This window comes from Lepisosteus oculatus, chromosome 14 (genome assembly GCF_040954835.1).
Source record: "Lepisosteus oculatus isolate fLepOcu1 chromosome 14, fLepOcu1.hap2, whole genome shotgun sequence".
Lineage (NCBI taxonomy): Eukaryota > Metazoa > Chordata > Actinopteri > Semionotiformes > Lepisosteidae > Lepisosteus > Lepisosteus oculatus.
The window spans coordinates 34,167,013-34,187,044 of NC_090709.1; the positions used below are offsets into that span (position 1 = coordinate 34,167,013).

The 20,032-nt window shown below is 50.9% G+C and overlaps 1 protein-coding gene, 13 non-coding genes and 7 pseudogenes across 14 annotated transcripts in view; 1 reads left to right on the forward strand and 20 right to left on the reverse strand.

Annotated features, from left to right (window-relative positions):
* LOC138242559 (interferon-induced very large GTPase 1-like) overlaps positions 1-20,032 on the forward strand; it is a 173,569-nt gene that overhangs the window by 112,810 nt on the left and 40,727 nt on the right. The window lies entirely within an intron of this gene.
* On the reverse strand, positions 83-201 carry LOC138218169 (5S ribosomal RNA; annotated as a pseudogene).
* Positions 739-857, reverse strand: LOC138217617 (5S ribosomal RNA). Its single transcript, XR_011181329.1, has one exon. It is a non-coding gene; the product is annotated as a 5S ribosomal RNA (ribosomal RNA).
* Positions 1,395-1,513, reverse strand: LOC138245316 (5S ribosomal RNA). The gene has a single exon (XR_011193926.1). It is a non-coding gene; the product is annotated as a 5S ribosomal RNA (ribosomal RNA).
* On the reverse strand, positions 2,051-2,169 carry LOC138217938 (5S ribosomal RNA; annotated as a pseudogene).
* LOC138217129 (5S ribosomal RNA) lies at positions 2,707-2,825 on the reverse strand. Its single transcript, XR_011180842.1, has one exon. It is a non-coding gene; the product is annotated as a 5S ribosomal RNA (ribosomal RNA).
* LOC138245327 (5S ribosomal RNA) lies at positions 3,363-3,481 on the reverse strand. Its single transcript, XR_011193937.1, has one exon. It is a non-coding gene; the product is annotated as a 5S ribosomal RNA (ribosomal RNA).
* LOC138216898 (5S ribosomal RNA) lies at positions 4,019-4,137 on the reverse strand. Its single transcript, XR_011180611.1, has one exon. It is a non-coding gene; the product is annotated as a 5S ribosomal RNA (ribosomal RNA).
* On the reverse strand, positions 4,675-4,793 carry LOC138216899 (5S ribosomal RNA). The gene has a single exon (XR_011180612.1). It is a non-coding gene; the product is annotated as a 5S ribosomal RNA (ribosomal RNA).
* LOC138216313 (5S ribosomal RNA) lies at positions 5,331-5,449 on the reverse strand. Its single transcript, XR_011180024.1, has one exon. It is a non-coding gene; the product is annotated as a 5S ribosomal RNA (ribosomal RNA).
* On the reverse strand, positions 5,987-6,095 carry LOC138219142 (5S ribosomal RNA; annotated as a pseudogene).
* On the reverse strand, positions 6,633-6,751 carry LOC138217660 (5S ribosomal RNA). Its single transcript, XR_011181372.1, has one exon. It is a non-coding gene; the product is annotated as a 5S ribosomal RNA (ribosomal RNA).
* LOC138216765 (5S ribosomal RNA) lies at positions 7,289-7,407 on the reverse strand. The gene has a single exon (XR_011180477.1). It is a non-coding gene; the product is annotated as a 5S ribosomal RNA (ribosomal RNA).
* Positions 7,945-8,063, reverse strand: LOC138218315 (5S ribosomal RNA; annotated as a pseudogene).
* Positions 8,601-8,719, reverse strand: LOC138244776 (5S ribosomal RNA). The gene has a single exon (XR_011193391.1). It is a non-coding gene; the product is annotated as a 5S ribosomal RNA (ribosomal RNA).
* Positions 9,257-9,375, reverse strand: LOC138244969 (5S ribosomal RNA). Its single transcript, XR_011193586.1, has one exon. It is a non-coding gene; the product is annotated as a 5S ribosomal RNA (ribosomal RNA).
* On the reverse strand, positions 9,913-10,031 carry LOC138216231 (5S ribosomal RNA). The gene has a single exon (XR_011179943.1). It is a non-coding gene; the product is annotated as a 5S ribosomal RNA (ribosomal RNA).
* Positions 17,729-17,847, reverse strand: LOC138218235 (5S ribosomal RNA; annotated as a pseudogene).
* LOC138217842 (5S ribosomal RNA) lies at positions 18,383-18,501 on the reverse strand (annotated as a pseudogene).
* On the reverse strand, positions 19,039-19,157 carry LOC138216782 (5S ribosomal RNA). The gene has a single exon (XR_011180494.1). It is a non-coding gene; the product is annotated as a 5S ribosomal RNA (ribosomal RNA).
* On the reverse strand, positions 19,695-19,813 carry LOC138218393 (5S ribosomal RNA; annotated as a pseudogene).

Consider the following 20,032-nt stretch of genomic DNA (forward strand, 5'->3'; position numbering starts at 1 on the left):
TAAACAGACGGACAAGCCGCACTGCACGTGTGAACAGGGGAATGAGCGAGCGAGCGGGGATAGGGCGCCTCCTGCGCTTAAAAGCTTACAGCACCTGGTATTCCCAGGTGGTCTCCCCTCCACGTACTAACCAGGCCCATCCCTGTTTAGCTTCAGAGATCAGACGAGATCAGGCGTGCTCAAGGGGGTGTGGCCGTAAGCGAGAGCAAGGCTCGCTGGCACCCTTCTTATTGAGAGGACAGCTCCGTCACCTCTTTTACGACGCTGCTCTTTTTCCCTTGCGTTTTTCTCTTCTTCCCACGTTCTCTCTCTTCACTGCCTTCGTCCCCGCTCTATTTCACTTCAGCCTTTCACTCTTGCTTCCTTCCAATGAGGACGGAGCTGCGGGAGAAAGGGCGCTATAGAGGATCGCTGTGGAGAGCTGCTGCTGTGCTTTGACATCTGAGCTCTGTGGAAAACGATCTCAATACAATTCTGAAAAACGCGACCCTCCGAACGCCAGCCGAACAAGTCTCCACAGCCGAAGCGCTGTGTCTCTTTTCAGCTGGCGATAAACCTTTCCTCGATCCTTTGCGGACTTGTTAAACTGTTCATGATCAGAATAAAAAACGCTCACGCTAATACACAAGCACCCGCGTCTCGCCAACGCTGACAAATAAACAGACGGACAAGCCGCACTGCACGTGTGAACAGGGGAATGAGCGAGCGAGCGGGGATAGGGCGCCTCCTGCGCTTAAAAGCTTACAGCACCTGGTATTCCCAGGTGGTCTCCCATCCAAGTACTAACCAGGCCCATCCCTGTTTAGCTTCCGAAATCAGACGAAATCAGGCGTGCTCAAGGGGGTGTGGCCGTAAGCGAGAGCAAGGCTCGCTGGCACCCTTCTTATTGAGAGGACAGCTCCGTCACCTCTTTTACGACGCTGCTTTTTTTCCCTTGCGTTTTTCTCTTCTTCCCACGTTCTCTCTCTTCACTGCCTTCGTCCCCGCTCTATTTCACTTCAGCCTTTCACTCTTGCTTCCTTCCAATGAGGAAGGAGCTGCGGGAGAAAGGGCGCTATAGAGGATCGCTGTGGAGAGCTGCTGCTGTGCTTTGACATCTGAGTTCTGTGGAAAACGATCTCAATACAATTCTGAAAAACGCGACTCTCCGAACGCCAGCCGAACAAGTCTCCACAGCCGAAGCGCTGTGTCTCTTTTCAGCTGGCGATAAACCTTTCTTCGATCCTTTGCGGACTTGTAAAACTGTTCCTGATCAGAATAAAAAACGCTCACGCTAATACACAAGCACCCGTGTCTCGCCAAAGCTGACAAATAAACAGACGGACAAGCCGCACTGCACGTGTGAACAGGGGAATGAGCGAGCGAGCGGGGATAGGGCGCCTCCTGCGCTTAAAAGCTTACAGCACCTGGTATTCCCAGGCGGTCTCCCATCCAAGTACTAACCAGGCCCATCCCTGTTTAGCTTCCGAGATCAGACGAGATCAGGTGTGCTCAAGGGGGTGTGGCCGTAAGCGAGAGCAAGGCTCGCTGGCACCCTTCTTATTGAGAGGACAGCTCCGTCACCTCTTTTACGACGCTGCTTTTTTTCCCTTGCGTTTTTCTCTTCTTCCCACGTTCTCTCTCTTCACTGCCTTCGTCCCCGCTCTATTTCACTTCAGCCTTTCACTCTTGCTTCCTTCCAATGAGGACGGAGCTGCGGGAGAAAGGGCGCTATAGAGGATCGCTGTGGAGAGCTGCTGCTGTGCTTTGACATCTGAGCTCTGTGGAAAACGATCTCAATACAATTCTGAAAAACGCGACTCTCCGAACGCCAGCCGAACAAGTCTCCACAGCCGAAGCGCTGTGTCTCTTTTCAGCTGGCGATAAACCTTTCCTCGATACTTTGCGGACTTGTAAAACTGTTCCTGATCAGAATAAAAAACGCTCACGCTAATACACAAGCACCCGTGTCTCGCCAAAGCTGACAAATAAACACACGGACAAGCCGCACTGCACGTGTAAACAGGGGAATGAGCGAGCGAGCGGGGATAGGGCGCCTCCTGCGCTTAAAAGCTTATAGCACCTGGTACTCCCAGGCGGTCTCCCATCCAAGTACTAACCAGGCCCATCCCTGTTTAGCTTCCGAGATCAGACGAGATCAGGCGTGCTAAAGGGGGTGTGGCCGTAAGCGAGAGCAAGGCTCGCTGGCACCCCTCTTATTGAGAGGACAGCTCCGTCACCTCTTTTACGACGCTGCTTTTTTTCCCTTGCGTTTTTCTCTTCTTCCAACGTTCTCTCTCTTCACTGCCTTCGTCCCCGCTTTATTTCACTTCAGCCTTTCACTCTTGCTTCCTTCCAATGAGGACGGAGCTGCGGGAGAAAGGGCGCTATAGAGGATCGCTGTGGAGAGCTGCTGCTGTGCTTTGACATCTGAGCTCTGTGGAAAACGATCTCAATACAATTCTGAAAAACGCGACTCTCCGAACGCCAGCCGAACAAGTCTCCACAGCCGAAGCGCTGTGTCTCTTTTCAGCTGGCGATAAACCTTTCCTCGATCCTTTGCGGACTTGTAAAACTGTTCCTGATCAGAATAAAAAACGCTCACGCTAATACACAAGCACCCGTGTCTCGCCAAAGCTGAGAAATAAACAGACGGACAAGCCGCACTGCACGTGTGAACAGGGGAATGAGCGAGCGAGCGGGGATAGGGCGCCTCCTGCGCTTAAAAGCTTACAGCACCTGGTATTCCCAGGCGGTCTCCCATCCAAGTACTAACCAGGCCCATCCCTGTTTAGCTTCAGAAATCAGACGAGATCAGGCGTGCTCAAGGGGGTGTGGCCGTAAGCGAGAGCAAGGCTCGCTGGCACCCTTCTTATTGAGAGGACAGCTCCGTCACCTCTTTTATGACGCTGCTCTTTTTCCCTTGCGTTTTTCTCTTCTTCCCACGTTCTCTCTCTTCACTGCCTTCGTCCCCGCTCTATTTCACTTCAGCCTTTCACTCTTGCTTCCTTCCAATGAGGACGGAGCTGCGGGAGAAAGGGCGCTATAGAGGATCGCTGTGGAGAGCTGCTGCTGTGCTTTGACATCTGAGTTCTGTGGAAAACGATCTCAATACAATTCTGAAAAACGCGACTCTCCGAACGCCAGCCGAACAAGTCTCCACAGCCGAAGCGCTGTGTCTCTTTTCAGCTGGCGATAAACCTTTCTTCGATCCTTTGCGGACTTGTAAAACTGTTCCTGATCAGAATAAAAAACGCTCACGCTAATACACAAGCACCCGTGTCTCGCCAAAGCTGACAAATAAACAGACGGACAAGCCGCACTGCACGTGTGAACAGGGGAATGAGCGAGCGAGCGGGGATAGGGCGCCTCCTGCGCTTAAAAGCTTACAGCACCTGGTATTCCCAGGCGGTCTCCCATCCAAGTACTAACCAGGCCCATCCCTGTTTAGCTTCCGAGATCAGACGAGATCAGGTGTGCTCAAGGGGGTGTGGCCGTAAGCGAGAGCAAGGCTCGCTGGCACCCTTCTTATTGAGAGGACAGCTCCGTCACCTCTTTTACGACGCTGCTTTTTTTCCCTTGCGTTTTTCTCTTCTTCCCACGTTCTCTCTCTTCACTGCCTTCGTCCCCGCTCTATTTCACTTCAGCCTTTCACTCTTGCTTCCTTCCAATGAGGACGGAGCTGCGGGAGAAAGGGCGCTATAGAGGATCGCTGTGGAGAGCTGCTGCTGTGCTTTGACATCTGAGCTCTGTTGAAAACGATCTCAATACAATTCTGAAAAACGCGACCCTCCGAACGCCAGCCGAACAAGTCTCCACAGCCGAAGCGCTGTGTCTCTTTTCAGCTGGCGATAAACCTTTCTTCGATCCTTTGCGGACTTGTAAAACTGTTCCTGATCAGAATAAAAAAAGCTCACGCTAATACACAAGCACCCGTGTCTCGCCAAAGCTGACAAATAAACAGACGAACAAGCCGCACTGCACGTGTGAACAGGGGAATGAGCGAGCGAGCGGGGATAGGGCGCCTCCTTCGCTTAAAAGCTTACAGCACCTGGTATTCCCAGGCGGTCTCCCATCCAAGTACTAACCAGGCCCATCCCTGTTTAGCTTCCGAGATCAGACAAGATCAGGCGTGCTCAAGGGGGTGTGGCCGTAAGCGAGAGCAAGGCTCGCTGGCACCCCTCTTATTGAGAGGACAGCTCCGTCACCTCTTTTACGGCGCTGCTTTTTTTCCCTTGCGTTTTTCTCTTCTTCCCACGTTCTCTCTCTTCACTGCCTTCGTCCCCGCTCTATTTCACTTCAGCCTTTCACTCTTGCTTCCTTCCAATGAGGACGGAGCTGCGGGAGAAAGGGGGCTATAGAGGATCGCTGTGGAGAGCTGCTGCTGTGCTTTGACATCTGAGCTCTGTGGAAAACGATCTCAATACAATTCTGAAAAACGCGACTCTCCGAACGCCAGCCGAACAAGTCTCCACAGCCGAAGCGCTGTGTCTCTTTTCAACTGGCGATAAACCTTTCCTCGATCCTTTGCGGACTTGTTAAACTGTTCATGATCAGAATAAAAAACGCTCACGCTAATACACAAGCACCCGTGTCTCGCCAAAGCTGACAAATAAACAGATGGACAAGCCGCACTGCACGTGTGAACAGGGGAATGAGCGAGCGAGCGGGGATAGGGCGCCTCCTTCGCTTAAAAGCTTACAGCACCTGGTATTCCCAGGCGGTCTCCCATCCAAGTACTAACCAGGCCCATCCCTGTTTAGCTTCCGAGATCAGACAAGATCAGGCGTGCTCAAGGGGGTGTGGCCGTAAGCGAGAGCAAGGTTCGCTGGCACCCCTCTTATTGAGAGGACAGCTCCGTCACCTCTTTTACGACGCTGCTTTTTTTCCCTTGCGTTTTTCTCTTCTTCCCACGTTCTCTCTCTTCACTGCCTTCGTCCCCGCTCTATTTCACTTCAGCCTTTCACTCTTGCTTCCTTCCAATGAGGACGGAGCTGCGGGAGAAAGGGGGCTATAGAGGATCGCTGTGGAGAGCTGCTGCTGTGCTTTGACATCTGAGCTCTGTGGAAAACGATCTCAATACAATTCTGAAAAACGCGACTCTCCGAACGCCAGCCGAACAAGTCTCCACAGCCGAAGCGCTGTGTCTCTTTTCAGCTGGCGATAAACCTTTCTTCGATCTTTTGCGGACTTGTAAAACTGTTCCTGATCAGAATAAAAAACGCTCACGCTAATACACAAGCACCCGCGTCTCGCCAAAGCTGACAAATAAACAGACGGACAAGCCGCACTGCACGTGTGAACAGGGGAATGAGCGAGCGAGCAGGGATAGGGCGCCTCCTGCGCTTAAAAGCTTACAGCACCTGGTATTCCCAGGCGGTCTCCCATCCAAGTACTAACCAGGCCCATCCCTGTTTAGCGTCCGAGATCAGACGAGATCAGGCGTGCTCAAGGGGGTGTGGCCGTAAGCAAGAGCAAGGCTCGCTGGCACCCTTCTTATTGAGAGGACAGCTCCGTCACCTCTTTTACGACGCTGCTCTTTTTCCCTTGCGTTTTTCTCTTCTTCCCACGTTCTCTCTCTTCACTGCCTTCGTCCCCGCTCTATTTCACTTCAGCCTTTCACTCTTGCTTCCTTCCAATGAGGACGGAGCTGCGGGAGAAAGGGCGCTATAGAGGATCGCTGTGGAGAGCTGCTGCTGTGCTTTGACATCTGAGCTCTGTGGAAAACGATCTCAATACAATTCTGAAAAACGCGACTCTCCGAACGCCAGCCGAACAAGTCTCCACAGCCGAAGCGCTGTGTCTCTTTTCAGCTGGCGATAAACCTTTCCTCGATCCTTTGCGGACTTGTTAAACTGTTCATGATCAGAATAAAAAACGCTCACGCTAATACACAAGCACCCGTGTCTCGCCAAAGCTGACAAATAAACAGACGTACAAGCCGCACTGCACGTGTGAACAGGGGAATGAGCGAGCGAGCGGGGATAGGGCGCCTCCTGCGCTTAAAAGCTTACAGCACCTGGTATTCCCAGGCGGTCTCCCATCCAAATACTAACCAGGCCCATCCCTGTTTAGCTTCCGAGATCAGACGTGCTCAAGGGGGTGTGGCCGTAAGCGAGAGCAAGGCTCGCTGGCACCCTTCTTATTGAGAGGACAGCTCTGTCACCTCTTTTATGACGCTGCTCTTTTTCCCTTGCGTTTTTCTCTTCTTCCCACGTTCTCTCTCTTCACTGCCTTCGTCCCCGCTCTATTTCACTTCAGCCTTTCACTCTTGCTTCCTTCCAATGAGGACGGAGCTGCGGGAGAAAGGGCGCTATAGAGGATCGCTGTGGAGAGCTGCTGCTGTGCTTTGACATCTGAGCTCTGTGGAAAACGATCTCAATACAATTCTGAAAAACGCGACTCTCCGAACGCCAGCCGAACAAGTCTCCACAGCCGAAGCGCTGTGTCTCTTTTCAGCTGGCGATAAACCTTTCCTCGATCCTTTGCGGACTTGTAAAACTGTTCCTGATCAGAATAAAAAACGCTCACGCTAATACACAAGCACCCGTGTCTCGCCAAAGCTGAGAAATAAACAGACGGACAAGCCGCACTGCACGTGTGAACAGGGGAATGAGCGAGCGAGCGGGGATAGGGCGCCTCCTGCGCTTAAAAGCTTACAGCACCTGGTATTCCCAGGCGGTCTCCCATCCAAGTACTAACCAGGCCCATCCCTGTTCAGCTTCAGAGATCAGACGAGATCAGGCGTGCTCAAGGGGGTGTGGCCGTAAGCAAGAGCAAGGCTCGCTGGCACCCTTCTTATTGAGAGGACAGCTCCGTCACCTCTTTTACGACGCTGCTTTTTTTCCCTTGCGTTTTTCTCTTCTTCCCACGTTCTCTCTCTTCACTGCCTTCGTCCCCGCTCTATTTCACTTCAGCCTTTCACTTTTGCTTCCTTCCAATGAGGACGGAGCTGCGGGAGAAAGGGCGCTATAGAGGATCGCTGTGGAGAGCTGCTGCTGTGCTTTGACATCTGAGCTCTGTGGAAAACGATCTCAATACAATTCTGAAAAACGCGACTCTCCGAACGCCAGCCGAACAAGTCTCCACAGCCGAAGCGCTGTGTCTCTTTTCAGCTAGCGATAAACCTTTCCTCGATCCTTTGCGGACTTGTAAAACTGTTCCTGATCAGAATAAAAAACGCTCACGCTAATACACAAGCACCCGTGTCTCGCCAAAGCTGACAAATAAACAGACGGACAAGCCGCACTGCACGTGTGAACAGGGGAATGAGCGAGCGAGCGGGGATAGGGCGCCTCCTGCGCTTAAAAGCTTACAGCACCTGGTATTCCCAGGCGGTCTCCCATCCAAGTACTAACCAGGACCATCCCTGTTTAGCTTCCGAGATCAGACGAGATCAGGCGTGCTCAAGGGGGTGTGGCCGTAAGCGAGAACAAGGCTCGCTGGCACCCTTCTTATTGAGAGGACAGCTCCGTCACCTCTTTTATGACGCTGCTCTTTTTCCCTTGCGTTTTTCTCTTCTTCCCACGTTCTCTCTCTTCACTGCCTTCGTCCCCGCTCTATTTCACTTCAGCCTTTCACTCTTGCTTCCTTCCAATGAGGACGGAGCTGCGGGAGAAAGGGCGCTATAGAGGATCGCTGTGGAGAGCTGCTGCTGTGCTTTGACATCTGAGCTCTGTTGAAAACGATCTCAATACAATTCTGAAAAACGCGACCCTCCGAACGCCAGCCGAACAAGTCTCCACAGCCGAAGCGCTGTGTCACTTTTCAGCTGGCGATAAACCTTTCCTCGATCCTTTGCGGACTTGTAAAACTGTTCCTGATCAGAATAAAAAACGCTCACGCTAATACACAAACACCCGCGTCTTGCCAAAGCTGACAAATAAACAGACGGACAAGCCGCACTGCACGTGTGAACAGGGGAATGAGCGAGCGAGCGGGGATAGGGCGCCTCCTGCGCTTAAAAGCTTACAGCACCTGGTACTCCCAGGCGGTCTCTCATCCAAGTACTAACCAAGCCCATCCCTGTTTAGCTTCCGAGATCAGACGAGATCAGGCGTGCTCAAGGAGGTGTGGCCATAAGCGAGAGCAAGGCTCGCTGGCACCCTTCTTATTGAGAGGACAGCTCCGTCACCTCTTTTACGACGCTGCTTTTTTTCCCTTGCGTTTTTCTCTTCTTCCCACGTTCTCTCTCTTCACTGCCTTCGTCCCCGCTCTATTTCACTTCAGCCTTTCACTCTTGCTTCCTTCCAATGAGGACGGAGCTGCGGGAGAAAGGGCGCTATAGAGGATCGCTGTGGAGAGCTGCTGCTGTGCTTTGACATCTGAGCTCTGTGGAAAACGATCTCAATACAATTCTGAAAAACGCGACTCTCCGAACGCCAGCCGAACAAGTCTCCACAGCCGAAGCGCTGTGTCTCTTTTCAGCTGGCGATAAACCTTTACTCGATCTTTTGCGGACTTGTAAAACTGTTCCTGATCAGAATAAAAAACGCTCACGCTAATACACAAGCACCCGCGTCTCGCCAAAGCTGACAAATAAACAGACGGACAAGCCGCACTGCACGTGTGAACAGGGGAATGAGCGAGCGAGCAGGGATAGGGCGCCTCCTGCGCTTAAAGGCTTACAGCACCTGGTATTCCCAGGCGGTCTCCCATCCAAGTACTAACCAGGCCCACCCCTGTTTAGCTTCCGAGATCAGACGAGATCAGGCGTGCTCAAGGGGGTGTGGCCGTAAGCGAGAGCAAGGTTCGCTGGCACCCTTCTTATTGAGAGGACAGCTCCGTCACCTCTTTTACGACGCTGCTTTTTTTCCCTTGCGTTTTTCTCTTCTTCCCACGTTCTCTCTCTTCACTGCCTTCGTCCCCGCTCTATTTCACTTCAGCCTTTCACTCTTGCTTCCTTCCAATGAGGACGGAGCTGCGGGAGAAAGGGCGCTATAGAGGATCGCTGTGGAGAGCTGCTGCTGTGCTTTGACATCTGAGCTCTGTGGAAAACGATCTCAATACAATTCTGAAAAACGCGACTCTCCGAACGCCAGCCGAACAAGTCTCCACAGCCGAAGCGCTGTGTCTCTTTTCAGCTGGCGATAAACCTTTCCTCGATCCTTTGCGGACTTGTAAAACTGTTCCTGATCAGAATAAAAAACGCTCACGCTAATACACAAGCACCCGTGTCTCGCCAAAGCTGACAAATAAACAGACGGACAAGCCGCACTGCACGTGTGAACAGGGGAATGAGCGAGCGAGCGGGGATAGGGCGCCTCCTGCGCTTAAAAGCTTACAGCACCTGGTATTCCCAGGCGGTCTCCCATCCAAGTACTAACCAGGCCCATCCCTGTTTAGCTTCAGAGATCAGACGAGATCAGGCGTGCTCAAGGGGGTGTGGCCGTAAGCGAGAGCAAGGCTCGCTGGCACCCTTCTTATTGAGAGGACAGCTCCGTCACCTCTTTTATGACGCTGCTCTTTTTCCCTTGCGTTTTTCTCTTCTTCCCACGTTCTCTCTCTTCACTGCCTTCGTCCCCGCTCTATTTCACTTCAGCCTTTCACTCTTGCTTCCTTCCAATGAGGACGGAGCTGCGGGAGAAAGGGCGCTATAGAGGATCGTTGTGGAGAGCTGCTGCTGTGCTTTGACATCTGAGCTCTGTGGAAAACGATCTCAATACAATTCTGAAAAACGCGACCCTCCGAACGCCAGCCGAACAAGTCTCCACAGCCGAAGCGCTGTGTCACTTTTCAGCTGGCGATAAACCTTTCCTCGATCCTTTGCGGACTTGTAAAACTGTTCCTGATCAGAATAAAAAACGCTCACGCTAATACACAAGCACCCGTGTCTCGCCAAAGCTGACAAATAAACAGACGGACAAGCCGCACTGCACGTGTGAACAGGGGAATGAGCGAGCGAGCGGGGATAGGGCGCCTCCTGCGCTTAAAAGCTTACAGCACCTGGTATTCCCAGGCGGTCTCCCATCCAAGTACTAACCAGGCCCATCCCTATTTAGCTTCCGAGATCAGACGAGATCAGGCGTGCTCAAGGGGGTGTGGCCGTAAGCGAGAGCAAGGCTCGCTGGCACCCTTCTTATTGAGAGGACAGCTCCGTCACCTCTTTTATGACGCTGCTCTTTTTCCCTTGCGTTTTTCTCTTCTTCCCACGTTCTCTCTCTTCACTGCCTTCGTCCCCGCTCTATTTCACTTCAGCCTTTCACTCTTGCTTCCTTCCAATGAGGACGGAGCTGCGGGAGAAAGGGCGCTATAGAGGATCGCTGTTGTAGAGAAAACCGGTTCAGGGACGCCAAATATGTAATCATAGTGGCTCTCTGAAGGCACCAGTTCTGTAGGGTTTGGGCATTTACTGAGACAATTATTAATTGTAGCAGTAAATCACAAAGTTGATTCTTTTGATGGCTTTAGAATCCAACCATGCGATATAACTCAAACAACGCGCACACACAGGTACTAATACACGAGGATACATTTATTAATACATAGAATATGCATATAAACCTAACAGATCTTATCGAGAGGGTTATCAGAATACAAAAGATATATATTCAATCAGTTACAAAGTGTTACACATCAAGAGGACATACGTTCAGTATATCATTCATTAAGACCGTTTCGTAAAGTGAACTTGGTTACAACTTCTACATTAGATACTCAAACAAGTACATAACTCTTAGGAATTAAATTGATATCAACTGGTTTGGATAACAATTGAATTCTCGAGCTGTAATGCATTGAAGTTGAATACTCATCCAATCTTTGGGGATTCAGATCTCCTGCGGGCACAAAGAAACAGTTGCAGGCTGTTGCTGTCCAGTCCGCGCTCTCTGGCTCGGTGCCAGGCTGTGCTGTGCGGCTTGCGACGGTGCGCTGCTGATGCTCACTGACCGGCTAGTTAGTGTTGGCTTTAACTAGCAAAGTTTGTGCACAGGAGAAAAGATGACTGTGGGTCCCAGCAAGTCAGGAAGAGGATCGGTTCGTTCCTGATGAAGAGCTAGTTCTGAATAGCAATTCAGCTGTCCACAGTTCCGACCTGTTCACGAGGCCTGCTGCTGGTTACTCTCTGGCAACCTCCACTCTAGACTCTTAGAACAAAGGAAAGTTCTGGCACTCGGACACACTGGCCGTTCCGTGGTTGTCCGGGCTGAGTCTCAGGATGGTCAGGAGGCGTGCTGCGAGAATGTCCTGCCCTTGGGAGCCTTCTGCTCCTGGGCCGTCCTGCCCTGGAATTCTCCTTTGAATTCCCTTTAGAATCTTGTCTGAATCTTGTTGAATCTGAATCTGAATCTGAATCTGAATCTGAATCTGAATCTCGTTGAATCTCTCAGGCTCTCTGTGTTGCCTGTTTTTACCTGGAGGAACTTCAGCTCATTGATTGGCTGAAAGTTCCATGGGCATCAGAGTCCCACGTGGGTTACTCGGCCCTACCGGTCCCTGATTGGTTGATCAAGGTGAGATATGAGTCACTTAGTCCTGACACTTAGGAATGCAATCCAGATGTCCAACTCGCACTCCCTAGACAGATAGGCGCCAATGGGTGACCATTGATCATGATAGCCAGGCTTAGCTAAGTGCATCCCCCTTTGGGAGCTGTCCTTGGACCTTAAATCACCTTGCATGAATGGTTTCTCTGTGGCTGCACCACAGAGATGAACAGAGAAATGAGGCCTCATTTGGGAAGCTCAGAAACACTTAATTCTGCCTTATTATTAAGCCTCGCCGCTACATATCCCCCCTTTTTGAAGGTCACGAGGTCCCGAGGCATTGTTGCCTTCAAAACAAAACAGAGTTAAGTGATGTCCCTTGCCATTAGAACATTAATCTTAAATGTCTACATAACTCCTCGAGAATTCATACCGGAACCAGCATTAGATACAAACAGGATGAATAACATCTGGAGTATGTATAAACACGGTAGGAGACATTATCTAAGTCTAGGAATTACACATCAGGAAGTTCACTGTCAATATCTGATACCTCTGTAGTAGATATTTGGGAAGAAGTAACTTCCTTTCTTTTGGCATGCTACCTTTGACTCATTCATGCTACCCAGAGTACATCTTGATGTGAGAGTACATCATTCAGAGTACACTGTCACTCATGATCCAGCTACCTGGCAGTAGTGTTACAATAACAACAGTTCCTGTTCCCAGCCCCCGATAAACCACAACACCTGTGTTGGGTATCTGCTAGGGTGGTTTGGAGGTTTGTTCCATTAAAGCAAACTAACTACCTGTACCTCTTCAGGGCTTACTGTTTCTTGGATTTCTATCCAATTGAATAGTGTGGCACCTGAAGGCATCTTAGACCTCAAGTTTGGTCTTATATTGTCTGGTTCCAGACCGTACAGTGTTAAGTTACCATGCTGTACAATGGCCTCCTCGGGAACTTACAGGAAAACTATTGGTTAGGTAGCTGCATTGCGGTAGCTGTATCATGCCTGTCACAAGTCATAGTGTCAGTTAAATGTGGTGTGCTGACCAGCCATTTACTTCCCACCTGCTCTTCATGGGGTTCATTAACCTCCCTCTGCTCGTTAGTAGCTTTACACCCTTCATTGGTGAATCGTTTAGACACAGCCAATGGATAGCTTTGGTAGCCATACCCATCTCAAGATTTGGAACCGAATTCAATCTTGGATTGCCTTCTGGGTGAGCTATGAGCGATGGGGTTAATGTCACACACTCCTCTACTGAGAAGAGTGGAATCAAGTGGGTTGGGATTTGTGCCGTGGTTAGACTGGCTACAGTGGCACTAAACTCCCTTAACAGGTCTTGTGTCAACATTCTGGCCTGTTGCACACAAGCATAAACCCACTGTATAACACCAACAATCATGTCCACTGGTTGGGGAATAAGATTTAACCCTGTTGCATAGGAAATTGCCTGTAGGGTATTCCCTAAGCTTTCCAACTTTTGCTGCTGTTGATACAGTCTGTCACTACCCTCTGGCATCTCTGACACCTGCCTTCTTGGGGCAGTCAGGGTGAGAGTGCCAGTAGCACACAAACCTACCAGAAAAAGCAAACGTGCAACAGTGGCGGCAGCAATCAGTCCTCCCAAAAGTCTTTTCGGGTGGCTGATCCCAGTCATCTCCTTCTGGGTGACTGTTGCCTTTCTAAGCTGGTGCAGCATGTACATGGTGTCTTCCTCAGTATGCCATGTGGCATCTTGGGCACCAACCTCCTGGAAATCTGGGGAGATCTGACGCAGCGGCTGATGCTGCTCCTCCGTTTCCAGGGCATCTGCTTTTTCGATTTGTTCATGCCTGTGCTCTAGGAACCCTGCAGGGGGCGGTGCAGCGGTGGAGCATGCCTGACCCTCGGCTGAGTGGTCATCTGGAGCACCTGAGTGATCTGGGATTGTTATCCCATTCTCACTGTTCAGGTCCAACCTGCACACTTCCCGATTGAGGAATCCCTCTATCGGCATGTTTACAATCGTTCGCTGGGTGTGGGTGTAGGACACCTGCTCGCTCCCCCCTTCCCTCGCTAGGGGTTCAGGGAGCTGCCCCAGCACTGGGATAGCTAGTTCACTGTCTTTGAACTTACTATCACTCACCAGGCCCATGTCAGTGCAGGCGGGGATTCTGACACCCCTCTTTGCGATGTCCTGCACTGGCAGGCGGGTGACTTTACCATCCAGCTCCAGTCTGGCTGAACCACTGTTGGTCAGACTCAGACTGACAGACTGAGCTGGTGGCTGTAAGAAAACCGTCTCGGCTTTCATTCCCTGTCCCTTCTGGGGGACTGGGTGTGTTGGCAACCCTGCCGTTGAGGCAGGAACAATCAGGTCAGTCTCACTCACTACCTGGTAGTCGTGAGAAATAATGTTACCTGACTGCAGGTTCCCTGGGTCAAAGCAGAGGGAATCGGCATCTGGGATCAGGTGTGTCCACAGCGCAGTAGTCTCAGCGTCGAGCTGGACCTCCTGTCTAACCTGTGAATGTTGCACCAGGGGCACCTGGCGGTGGCCCTGTGACAGCTGCTCAAGCAGATCCTCACTAATAGAGGACCTCTCAGGGCTAAGGGTGAGGGCTACATCACCAACCTGCTCTCCTGCCATCTGGATCCCTTCCACCACTGCGGGGTGGTGGTCCTGACCCCTCTTGGGTGCCAGGGTGCACAGGGAAAGCTCCTTTTCATCGCCAGGTGGGGAGATCTGCTCCTCTTTAGGGACGTAAAAGGGGTGTGCTTTACCTGGTGGATCAGGCGGCTGCTTGGAGCAGCGCTCCTGTGGCAGGGAGGCTGTTGGGACCTCAGCCGGGACAGGACTTCCCTGTATATCTGGGGAACAAGGAAATATTTTTATTTCTTGTCCAGAGGGAACAGAAGGAATCTCCGCATGGGCTTCTGTGTTCGGTGGGCTCTGTGTGAGCACAGTCTGCCTCTTGGCCCCCCCTTTCCTTCTGTACAGAAGGCTTAGGAGCCTTGACCTGTTTCCACACTTTGCCTTTCTGGTGATCCACCAAAGGTTCCTCTCTGAGTCGCATGCCCTTTTCCTTTTCTACCCGTTTGAGCTTGCCGTGTGACATCAAACACCTTTCAACCTCAGTGTCAATCAGTGTCTCACTGGGTAAGACATCTCCCATGGCAGCCTTGAGGTAAAAGCTTCTTGCTTTTCCTCTGCGTTTTACTGCCTGCTCTGTGACTTCAGGGGTGGAGTCAGCACTCGCTTGGGAGTGGCTGACCTCATCCAGGCAGGAACTCTTCCGCTCAATCAGATAGACTGAGGGAGGGAGAGGGGGCGGGTCTCCGCCTCCTCCAGTGGAGAGTATCAGCTCATTCACGCTTCCGGCAGCCTTGGGGAGCGGTTGTCCCTGTCCTAATAAAGCTTGTTCAAGCCTGGCCAGGCGGGCGGCTACTGAATCCTTTTGTTCAGCTTTTTCTAGCCCTTTCCCTCCCCCGGTGTTCTCATGGCACTTAGGACGCTGGGTGCGGTCCAGTGTGCCTGCTTTGGAACGGGGCTTAGCCAGCTCAGGAGCCTGTGCTCCTTCGAGCAGGGGGGAATTAACCCTGCTGGCTCTGACGGCGAACACAGTCGCTTTAGCAGCTTTTTGCTCAGAGCGACTTTGGACATCATACTCCCAGGCTTTCTGCACGAATCTCTTAATATCAGTCATTTTCATGGTCGTTGCATCTGTATGCATTAAGATCATCTTTCTGACTGACGGGTGGAGATTCGCAATGAATAAACCCTTGAAATGTGTGTTCTCTTCGCAACCCTCATCATTTCGCCCTCCAAAATAAGTTCGTCTAAGTCTCTCGTAATATTCGCGAGGGGACTCTGCTCTCTCGTGCTTAATGTTAAGAGCGGCGGCTATCGCGACAGTCGGGTCAATAAACGCACTGTATTCTTCGATAAGTGCTTGACAAAGCTGTTCAAAGTCATTACAGACTTCTTTCATCTGCCTAGCCATCCACTCATGTACAGCTCTGCTGGTAGTTTTCCTAACCAGAAACACTTTCTCCTGTTCTGTGGCGTTTGGCAGGTACTGCAGGTTATACCTGAGGTCTTGAATATAACTCTCGATATTATTCTCTGACACTGCGGGGTCAAATCTCTCTATGTCCTTCGCTAGCTCTCTCAGAGAATGGAGATTTCTTCTCCTAGCTTCTCCGCTGACGGAGATATGGAAGAGATCGTGGTCAGACCTGTCGCTGCTAGAGAGAGTGCTTAATAGCGACTCGAATTCAGACCTTTTAGCAACCATCGTTAAACTTAAAGAGTATTACTTTTAAGTACGAAATCACAGTTTTACCACAGAAAACCACAAGATCAAGTATGCAATCAACCCGGTAGATCGCAAAAGATCACAAAACAATCAAGCACTACTTAAAGAGCAAGGGGAACTTTTTCTTTCGGCTTTCAGCACAATGTACTGTCGTGTATGAAACCCGCGGCGTTTTATATTGAATTATTCCGCTTGGTTGACTCATTTCAGTCTTGCCATGCCCACCCAGGGACGCCAAATAAATGTAGAGAAAACCGGTTCAGGGACGCCAAATATGTAATCATAGTGGCTCTCTGAAGGCACCAGTTCTGTAGGGTTTGGGCATTTACTGAGACAATTATTAATTGTAGCAGTAAATCACAAAGTTGATTCTTTTGATGGCTTTAGAATCCAACCATGCGATATAACTCAAACAACGCGCACACACAGGTACTAATACACGAGGATACATTTATTAATACATAGAATATGCATATAAACCTAACAGATCTTATCGAGAGGGTTATCAGAATACAAAAGATATATATTCAATCAGTTACAAAGTGTTACACATCAAGAGGACATACGTTCAGTATATCATTCATTAAGACCGTTTCGTAAAGTGAACTTGGTTACAACTTCTACATTAGATACTCAAACAAGTACATAACTCTTAGGAATTAAATTGATATCAACTGGTTTGGATAACAATTGAATTCTCGAGCTGTAATGCATTGAAGTTGAATACTCATCCAATCTTTGGGGATTCAGATCTCCTGCGGGCACAAAGAAACAGTTGCAGGCTGTTGCTGTCCAATCCGCGCTCTCTGGCTCGGTGCCAGGCTGTGCTGTGCGGCTTGCGACGGTGCGCTGCTGATGCTCACTGACCGGCTAGTTAGTGTTGGCTTTAACTAGCAAAGTTTGTGCACAGGAGAAAAGATGACTGTGGGTCCCAGCAAGTCAGGAAGAGGATCGGTTCGTTCCTGATGAAGAGCTAGTTCTGAATAGCAATTCAGCTGTCCACAGTTCCGACCTGTTCACGAGGCCTGCTGCTGGTTACTCTCTGGCAACCTCCACTCTAGACTCTTAGAACAAAGGAAAGTTCTGGCACTCGGACACACTGGCCGTTCCGTGGTTGTCCGGGCTGAGTCTCAGGATGGTCAGGAGGCGCGCTGCGAGAATGTCCTGCCCTTGGGAGCCTTCTGCTCCTGGGCCGTCCTGCCCTGGAATTCTCCTTTGAATTCCCTTTAGAATCTTGTCTGAATCTTGTTGAATCTGAATCTGAATCTGAATCTCGTTGAATCTCTCAGGCTCTCTGTGTTGCCTGTTTTTACCTGGAGGAACTTCAGCTCATTGATTGGCTGAAAGTACCATGGGCATCAGAGTCCCACGTGGGTTACTCGGCCCTACCGGTCCCTGATTGGTTGATCAAGGTGAGATATGAGTCACTTAGTCCTGACACTTAGGAATGCAATCAGATGTCCAACTCGCACTCCCTAGACAGATAGGCGCCAATGGGTGACCATTGATCATGATAGCCAGGCTTAGCTAAGTGCATCCCCCTTTGGGAGCTGTCCTTGGACCTTAAATCACCTTGCATGAATGGTTTCTCTGTGGCTGCACCACAGAGATGAACAGAGAAATGAGGCCTCATTTGGGAAGCTCAGAAACACTTAATTCTGCCTTATTATTAAGCCTCGCCGCTACACTGTGGAGAGCTGCTGCTGTGCTTTGACATCTGAGCTCTGTGGAAAACGATCTCAATACAGTTCTGAAAAACGCGACTCTCCGAACGCCAGCCGAACAAGTCTCCACAGCCGAAGCGCTGTGTCTCTTTTCAGCTGGCGATAAACCTTTCCTCGATCCTTTGCGGACTTGTTAAACTGTTCATGATCAGAATAAAAAACGCTCACGCTAATACACAAACACCCGTGTCTCGCCAAAGCTGACAAATAAACAGACGGACAAGCCGCACTGCACGTGTGAACAGGGGAATGAGCGAGCGAGCGGGGATAGGGCGCCTCCTGCGCTTAAAAGCTTACAGCACCTGGTATTCCCAGGCGGTCTCCCATCCAAGTACTAACCAGGCCCATCCCTGTTTAGCTTCCGAGATCAGACAAGATCAGGCGTGCTCAAGGGGGTGTGGGCGTAAGCGAGAGCAAGGCTCGCTGGCACCCTTCTTATTGAGAGGACAGCTCCGTCACCTCTTACGACGCTGCTTTTTTTCCCTTGCGTTTTTCTCTTCTTCCCACGTTCTCTCTCTTCACTGCCTTCGTCCCCGCTCTATTTCACTTCAGCCTTTCACTCTTGCTTCCTTCCAATGAGGACGGAGCTGCGGGAGAAAGGGGGCTATAGAGGATCGCTGTGGAGAGCTGCTGCTGTGCTTTGACATCTGAGCTCTGTGGAAAACGATCTCAATACAATTCTGAAAAACGCGACTCTCCGAACGCCAGCCGAACAAGTCTCCACAGCCGAAGCGCTGTGTCTCTTTTCAGCTGGCGATAAACCTTTCTTCGATCTTTTGCGGACTTGTAAAACTGTTCCTGATCAGAATAAAAAACGCTCACGCTAATACACAAGCACCCGCGTCTCGCCAAAGCTGACAAATAAACAGACGGACAAGCCGCACTGCACGTGTGAACAGGGGAATGAGCGAGCAAGCAGGGATAGGGCGCCTCCTGCGCTTAAAGGCTTACTGCACCTGGTATTCCCAGGCGGTCTCCCATCCAAGTACTAACCAGGCCCATCCCTGTTTAGCTTCAGAGATCAGACGAGATCAGGCATGCTCAAGGGGGTGTGGCCGTAAGCGAGAGCAAGGCTCGCTGGCACCCTTCTTATTGAGAGGACAGCTCCGTCACCTCTTTTACGACGCTGCTTTTTTTCCCTTGCGTTTTTCTCTTCTTCCCACGTTCTCTCTCTTCACTGCCTTCGTCCCCGCTCTATTTCACTTCAGCCTTTCACTCTTGCTTCCTTCCAATGATAACGGAGCTGCGGGAGAAAGGGCGCTATAGAGGATCGCTGTGGAGAGCTGCTGCTGTGCTTTGACATCTGAGCTCTGTGGAAAACGATCTCAATACAATTCTGAAAAACGCGACTCTCCGAACGCCAGCCGAACAAGTCTCCACAGCCGAAGCGCTGTGTCTCTTTTCAGCTGGCGATAAACCTTTCTTCGATCCTTTGCGGACTTGTAAAACTGTTCCTGATCAGAATAAAAAACGCTCACGCTAATACACAAGCACCCGTGTCTCGCCAAAGCTGACAAATAAACAGACGGACAAGCCGCACTGCACGTGTGAACAGGGGAATGAGCGAGCGAGCGGGGATAGGGCGCCTCCTGCGCTTAAAAGCTTACAGCACCTGGTATTCCCAGGCGGTCTCCCATCCAAGTACTAAGCAGGCCCATCCCTGTTTAGCTTCCGAGATCAGACGAGATCAGGCGTGCTCAAGGGGGTGTGGCCGTAAGCAAGAGCAAGGCTCGCTGGCACCCTTCTTATTGAGAGGACAGCTCCGTCACCTCTTTTACGACGCTGCTTTTTTTCCCTTGCGTTTTTCTCTTCTTCCCACGTTCTCTCTCTTCACTGCCTTCGTCCCCGCTCTATTTCACTTCAGCCTTTCACTCTTGCTTCCTTCCAATGAGGACGGAGCTGCGGGAGAAAGGGCGCTATAGAGGATCGCTGTGGAGAGCTGCTGCTGTGCTTTGACATCTGAGCTCTGTGGAAAACGATCTCAATACAATTCTGAAAAACACGACTCTCCGAACGCCAGCCGAACAAGTCTCCACAGCCGAAGCGCTGTGTCTCTTTTCAGCTGGCGATAAACCTTTCCTCGATCCTTTGCGGACTTGTAAAACTGTTCCTGATCAGAATAAAAAACGCTCACGCTAATACACAAGCACCCGTGTCTCGCCAAAGCTGACAAATAAACAGACGGACAAGCCGCACTGCACGTGTGAACAGGGGAATGAGCGAGCGAGCGGGGATAGGGCGCCTCCTGCGCTTAAAAGCTTACAGCACCTGGTATTCCCAGGCGGTCTCCCATCCAAGTACTAACCAGGCCCATCCCTGTTTAGCTTACGAAATCAGATGAAATCAGGCGTGCTCAAGGGGGTGTGGCCGTAAGCGAGAGCAAGGCTCGCTGGCACCCTTCTTATTGAGAGGACAGCTCCGTCACCTCTTTTACGACGCTGCTTTTTTCCCTTGCGTTTTTCTCTTCTTCCCACGTTCTCTCTCTTCACTGCCTTCGTCCCCGCTCTATTTCACTTCAGCCTTTCACTCTTGCTTCCTTCCAATGAGGACGGAGCTGCGGGAGAAAGGGCGCTATAGAGGATCGCTGTGGAGAG